The following is a 7,585-nucleotide window of genomic DNA, read 5'->3' on the forward strand; positions in this document are numbered from 1 at the left end:
TGGCCTTCAGGTGACCGCCATGGCCCGGCACAGCGCCTTCCCCGCAGCCGACAGGGGCCTTGGGGCTGCCGGGCCTGGGGGCTTGGTGGCTCCGGGGGCCTTGTTTGTACGGGGAGAGCGGGGTGAGCACCCCCAGCAGCCGGCATCAAGGTGGGCCTTGAGTGTCCCCCCTCGCACACTGAGTTCCAGACCCCTCTTAGGAGTGGAAATGTATTTGCAGCTTCACCTGTGGAGGCATACTGCTAATACTGGGCCTTCTATGGCTTTCAGGTGTGTTGGCAGCTCAAGGTGAGCATTATTGGGGTGCCCGATATTTGAGGGGGTTTGCTAAGGTAGCAGCCGGCATCAAGGTGGGCCTTGAGTGTCCCCCCTCGCACACTGAGTTCCAGACCCCTCTTAGGAGTGGAAATGTATTTGCAGCTTCACCTGTGGAGGCATACTGCTAATACTGGGCCTTCTATGGCTTTCAGGTGTGTTGGCAGCTCAAGGTGAGCATTATTGGGGTGCCCGATATTTGAGGGGGTTTGCTAAGGTACCTGAAGCGTACCTGCCTCGGCTGGTGTTCCTCCTCAGCTGACATCTGGCAAACCCACCCTTTTCCCTGTGTAAATTAACCCTGTGACCCCTGGTGGAAATGGCACTATATTTTGTCAATACCTCATTATCTTTATCAAGCTGTTTGAGGCATGTTTTTCTTCCTAATTTGCTTTCCATGTGGGGCTTGCACACACCACTAGGAACATATTGGATAGTTCTCGGACACAGATGGTAGATTTTTAGGCAGAGGCAATTAAGATCATTTGGTCTAAACCAGACTCGCACTGTGCGGAGCCAGTGATTTAGCCACCCCAGTGCAATACAGGCAAGGACTGAGCTTGCTACTTGGTGTTGATTTTGAGATCACACTAAGTTAACATCGCTCAAGTTTGACTGCTCTAGCGTGGCCTTGAACAAATTTTTTACTCAAAGTTAAACAGTCTGCGTTTTTCAAACTTTTTTGTCATACGCCTGGATAGAAAAAACCCAAACCCTAGATGCACTAACTATGCTAGGAAATATTTTTCCTTCTGCCAAGTCTTATTTTGGTTGTCTCAGCTAATGTAGGACTGCTACTGTGACTTACTGTTTGTTCTTTTTTATTTTAAAAATTATGGGAAGCAGAGCTTCTGCTGTTTCACTTTGGGGACTGTTTTTAATAATCCTAAAGTGTTCCTGTTCCTCCCTCCCTCTGTTTTGTGAGAGGACATTCTTCTTTGTCCTTTACTTGCAGAAAGAAATGTTACGGGGTGGGAAGAAAGGAATGTGACATAAACAGACCATGGGAGATGGCTTTGTCCTCTTTTTTTTTCTTTTGCTTATTGGTGGCTTCAGGTTTTTCTTTTCCGAGATGGTGTGAATTTTTTTCCGTGGAGGAAAGGCAGCTGGTTTCTATTGGCAATTAGCCCCTAGGAGGCAGAGGCTATTTACCCCAGGTTAGAGGTAGGGGCCTCTCTTAGGAGGGGACAGATGAGGCAGCTTCCTGGTGCATGAAGGAAAAAGTGTTGATAATTAATATATGTAAAATGGTAATTTTTCATTTTGTAATGTTCTTTTGTTTTAAAATAAAGTAACTAATAGGAGTTCTGAAAATAACGGGTAAGGTAAATGTACTTTTCAAGATGGCGCTGTGGCAATGAAATTTATCTTCTTGATAAGTTACTATGTCCTGAAAAATCAGCTAGGCTACGCCTTTTACTGTCTTGTAATATTTTGTAGACAAAGCTATAGCGTGGGTATTCAAGGAGAGGAAATTAACATTTCTATGAAAGAAGGGCATGGTATAAACTCTCTCTGGAGTATATTATGTTATATATTCAGTCTGTAATTCATTTTGGTAGAGCCTGAGGAATAATCTTTATGGCAAAAGTGATTTAATCTCTAGGTAGAAATAAAGTTTAGATATAGTAGCATTTGTTATTTATTAGTACTGTTTGGCTTGATATATTTATGTATTGAATAACTTGGTGATCTTCTGTGGTAGATACGTATTTTGTTCTTAAAGGCATTATTAGAGAGTCGGCAGAGTCCTCGATTCAGTGTATGTGTGTTTGATGTGGAGATAGGAGGTAGCCATTCCAAGTAATGTAGTTAGTAGCAAAACAGACTTACAAAAATCTGTTTTATTAAATAAGTGATTAGTTCTCCTTTAAACTTAAGAGGTATCCTGCTTGTTGAATGGATTTTTTTTTTTTCCTTAAGCTGTGTTGGGAACTTATTAGCAAAATGGCTCTATTCGGTGGTGTGCGTTTCACATCCGTAAATTATTGTAATGCAATTACTTATTAATAGTTGCAGATGTTAGAAAATCTTTCTGACTCCAGTACTTGTTGGCAAAGGTTCTGATGGATGTGCTTATCTTTGTTGGTATCTTTCTCTTTTCTTTTGTCTTTTTTTATGCAGGGAAGCATTTAAAGGACACTTACAAATACTGCCGGTGTCTGAAAGCAAAATGGTGATGTATGGTGTTTAGGCAAAAGCATTCAGCCAGTCTTCTGTAATTTGGCTTTTGAAGATGCATCTGGGTATTGGAACAACTCCCATGTAAAGCGTATGGAGTGCAGTGGCTCTGTACATCTGTGTATCATTGCAGCGGATGGGGCTGCAGACAGGCCTAACCGTGGGTGAATGTATAAAGAAAACCTAATCGTAGTCTTCTATTATAAAAAATGCCCATAGAGATCAAACAACCACTTGGTTGTCAAAATTCCCTCTGTTGCAGAAGTTCATATAGAAGAGATTTTACATCTGCAAAGATAGATGGTTGTGTAATTTCAATAGAATGTGGTGGGAGCCTGATGTTGTTCTGCACCACAAAAAAACTTCCTCAAAACCCTTAAAAAAAAAAAAAGTCAACCACGTATTGGTGCCAAGTTACTATTTCTGGACAACAGCGAAGTTTACCTCTGCTAGAGGAGGTTGTGCACGTGAGCTTTTCCAAACCTGTGTGTGAAACCATGGTTTCAGGGCTAGCGGGTCAATTTGGTCTGCAAATTACAGCAGAAAGTAGCAATGTTGTCTTTGTCTCACAATTTTTGACTGTGGCTGAGCTGCAAACTGAAAAGGGTTGGTTGTTTTTGTTGGTTTTTTTTTTAGTTGTGCATGTAGATTTATATTTTGGCCAAATTAGGAGCTGTACATTTGTTAGAGCTTATGTGAAAAGCAGCAGGATTGCCTTTTTTACTGCCGCTTTTTTTTCACTGGTGTGTTCTTAGGTCAAATTAAGTCAACTGCAGTTTCACCTGACTCATTTTTAACTGAAATGAATTAGAAAGGGTTCACATAAGGAGCTTTTTTGGTGAGTAGGTGTAGATGCTGATATTTGTCAGAAAGGTGGTGATTACTGTTTGCGAGTCCTCTCATTGACCCGGTGAGGAACTGGGATGGGATGCCTGCAGGTGTTCTGCCTTTTATAAGCCTATCTCAAATAATTTTGCAAATGGGGTGTAATAGGAAAACTACTGCAATTATTATATTGTTTCTGAGTCAAAAGAATAAGCAGTGCTATATAGTTTGAGATGTATAAGTGAGAAGTGCTAAATAAGTGCTGTGTCTGTTTTGCAGGAATATAGTTCCAGAAAGCATGGATGAAAAGATCGAATCTTTCATATGCTGCCAGTGCAGGACTGTTGTTTGCGTGTCTTCACGAAAGGTAAGGTACTTGTCCAAGAGCAAAAAAGTGTTTGTGCCATCGATATGTTAACATAGATGAAGTTCAGTGTGAATGTAGTTGAAGATTCAAGCTAACTCATCAGTGGAAAATTTGGATTTGGCTCATAATGTAGCATAGGCTTTTCAGATTAGACCAGCGGTTCTCTTTTTGTCGTGGCTTAAATATGAGCTTGTATATGTGAACAGTTTTATTTTTTTAATTACTATAGCTGGACATACTTAGGGGAAAAAAATGTTCTAAGAAAACAATAAAAAACCTGCTGAATTTTCCTGCAATGTGCTTATTTTGAAGTGGGAAGGAAGTGAACTGACATGGATAACAGATGAAACTACTATATCTCCTTGATGTGGATATTAAAGGAACCTTGAAAATAGTTTATGGGGAAGTTGTTGGAGGCTTCTAATTTTAAATTCTTAACAGGAAATCATTAAATTGTAGAGGAGCCAACCTAACAGACTGTTGCTCTAAAACAAGAGCTAAATGCAGAGCATTCGCATGAACTTGTCAGATCTTTTTTTAATGCTGGGTTTTTTTTTTTTTCTTTCATGTTTACTGCAACCCAGATAAATACGCTTTCATTTTTGTATTCTTCATATACATCAGTTCAGCAGTCGCATTCTGGATGAAGTGGTAAAGCAATGCTGGTCATACCTCAGGGAATACGCAGAAACTGAGATTATACTCTGTCAGACCCAGAGAGTGTTAACTCCTTGCATGGCCGGGTCCTTCACCCTTCATTAGCTAGGGAAAAACCTTGGAAAATGTGGGTACCGTTCAGTTTGATTTTCTTCTTTTATGTGAGTTTCTCATGCTTTATCTGAGACTATTGCTGAGATGACTGACACATTTCACATAGGCTATGCAAGGGATGTAAGAGGTATGATAACCTTTGGTCACGATCAGCTTGGCTCGTTGAAGCTTAATTAGGGGCTGGAGGAAGGAGAAGGATTATTGTGTGGCTGTAAGCAATCGGGCATGAAGGTTAGTCACTAAAGTCAGCTGAGGTGCTTTACAAATGAAGAAGGCTTTAAGAACATCTAGCCCAAGCTAGATGGGCAGTGCTGCTTTCTGCTGTTCTGTGGTTGGTTGTGCCCAGGTTGTGAGCTTTTTATGTACCTGAGCTATTGATAATGTTGTATTTTTCATCTGTCAAACAAAATTAATCATTGCTTTTACAAAATACAGCTTTGTGTACCCTTAAATAAAGCCTGTTACTAGAAAAGAGAGGGCAGGATGCTGGCCACCTGGTGCTGGCTGGTGATGTGGAATTCAGATGAAGTCGAAGGTACCGGTCTCAGTTCTTACTGTCCGATGCAGCTGAGGGAAAGGAGTACTGCTGTGAAGGACGCTAGTACCTGTGTGAGCCTCCTTCCTTGCCACGCCTCCTGAGAAGGTAGACTCGTGTATTCACTTGCTTGAGTGCAGACCAATAAAATGTTTAATTCCAGGTTCACAGGAGGTGTCATTTGAGGAGCAGTGTAGTGCGTTGGTGCACAACGCTTCTGTTTCTGCCACAGTGTGCCTCTCCATTCTGCAGTATTTGGGCTCTAGGCACCTGACCTCGTGCATCTTGTATCCCCTTTGTGTGTTTCTTTTTTTTTTGCTTTCCAGTCTTTGAGCCTGTGGATAGGTGATTCCCAAAGACACCCGCGTGAGATCACTGGTGGTTATATCTAATGGACTACTGGATGCGCTAGCAAACATTAGAAAGTAAAGTAATTCATGGAAGTCATGTTGCTTTTCTTCTGATGTCAGCTGACCTGACAGATTCATCTGGGTCTAAACTACAGCTGCTTAATCTATTTTGGCTAAAGATGGGATCATTCTTTTGTCAAAATGTAACTAATTTAATTTAGCTTAAGCCTATTTGAGAGGTTTTTTTAAACGACGGTTAAAAGAAAAAACAAAACCTTTTCATCCACAAAAGAAGTTGTGGCCTTTAATTTTGAGAAATGATTTGAATTAGTTGAACCAGACCAAGCAATAATAATGCTTGTACAGCTGCTCTGAAATGGATTTATTTCAATAGCTGTTAGCCAAAACGAGAATAAGCTATCGTCAAGTAAATGTCTGATTGTACTTGGTTTAGACATGTTTTACATTAAAAGTTTGTAACTCATATAAAAAAGCTTTTAATCTTGACGAGCCACTTAACTTCAGAATCTTCTGTCTCTGAATTAGCTGGGGGCCCATGGGCAGTTTCTGCTTAGCATTTGGTTCCTTTAAGCTTAAACCCGAGAAAAGCACTCCCCATTTTCATATATGAGCGGGAGGTGCATGAAAAAATTGCCTGCTACTGGGGTCCTGGAGTGTGGAAACTGCAATGGTTACTCTCCGTCAAACTTCACCTTTATTAAAAGTTTTTCTCCCTGCGTCTTCAACTTTTATATACCTGTTCCTATTGCTGCAAGCGTCTGGTTTTGTGGAATTGAAGTTTCTTGTGAGCTAAAGGACTTCAGGAGAAAATTAGGAAATATGGTTTTAGTTGCTGGAGGATGTGCTGGTTGTGTGCCTTGTAAATCTTGAAGCAGTTTTGTTTTCCAACGGTGGTTTTGGGAATGCAGTTGTTGCATGCAAAAACCTCTTTAATGTGTTGTAATTTAATTAAATTTGTGAACGTAGGTATGATTTCTATACGGTACTATTGCCTTGACTGTAAAAGTTAGTATTGACAGAAACGAGGCACTTTATTCCACTTGAAAAGGCAAAAGCAGTACTTGGACATAGAAAGAGAAGACAGAAATACCTTGGTGTTGGAAGAGAAATTTCTTCCATCATAACTAATTATTTTTTTTCCCCCCCCTTTGTTTCCTTAACTTCTTTACAAATACCAGACCACCTAGAGTATGCTTACATAAAGCATAGGGGTAGGAGCCAAACTCTTTGTTTCTGTTCCTGGAGGAGCCTGTGCTTTTCCACTATAAATTGTTTAGGAAAGCGTTACCTGTGTTGAGTGGTACCAATCCTGCATAACAACATCTCTGGCTACGTCCATGCGGCTATGAAATAGGGAGATTGTGCTGCTTGGAAGCAACAGGCTTTAGCAGTCCCTGTGATGACCTAGATCTGACAATATTATTCTGTCGGGTTTTTGTCAATAGTTTCAAGTCCATTTCCTTGTTTTCTGGCTACTTATTAATATAAAAGTAATTGAAAAATAAATGATTCACCTCCTTTTTGGGTGTGCTGTGATGTGGGTGGCAGCGGATGTCCTGCAGGCCTGTAACTTAGCCTTTGTCTCCTTTATGTACCTTTAAAGTATACATTTCATTGTATATGTGGCAAATGTATAAAATACTCTGTTATGAGAGACTTAATGGACAGGTCTTTAAAGGAGGCTGTCTCAATTCTTAATTGGCTGATGAGCTGATGATCGATCTGATGGTATAAACACCTGTAAAATAGGAAGGGATAGTTATCTTACTGGGTTAGCGTGGATTAATTCATTAATGTTTGTAACATTTTCAAATCCGAGGTGCTCTAGAAATTCAAGGCTTTGTTGATAGATTTATTTTTAAAATACTGTTGACTTTAGCTTGGTTAATAGAAGGAAATCCAAGCTACTTGGTGGTACTTGAGCCAAACCATTACCTCCATTTTACTGACAGTGGAAGTATTTTTGCAAAATTCAGTAACGGTTTTAGCTGGTTTAAGCTTCTGGCGGGAAGGGGCTCTGGGAGTTGAACGTGGTGGTAGATGGCAAATCAAACAATGTCTAGAATTTCGGCTACAAAATTGAAATGCACAAAACTCTCCGGTATGGGGGGGGGGACAACATTTTAAAAGCCTTATGGTCATAAGCACGGCATCAGCGGGTCCCGCAGGATGCGCAATTCCAGGGAAAGCCCTGGTGGGAATTATCCGAACAGGGAGGCA

This window comes from Egretta garzetta, unplaced genomic scaffold (assembly GCF_000687185.1).
Source record: "Egretta garzetta isolate BGI_Z169 unplaced genomic scaffold, ASM68718v1 scaffold112, whole genome shotgun sequence".
Taxonomy (NCBI): Eukaryota; Metazoa; Chordata; class Aves; order Pelecaniformes; family Ardeidae; genus Egretta; species Egretta garzetta.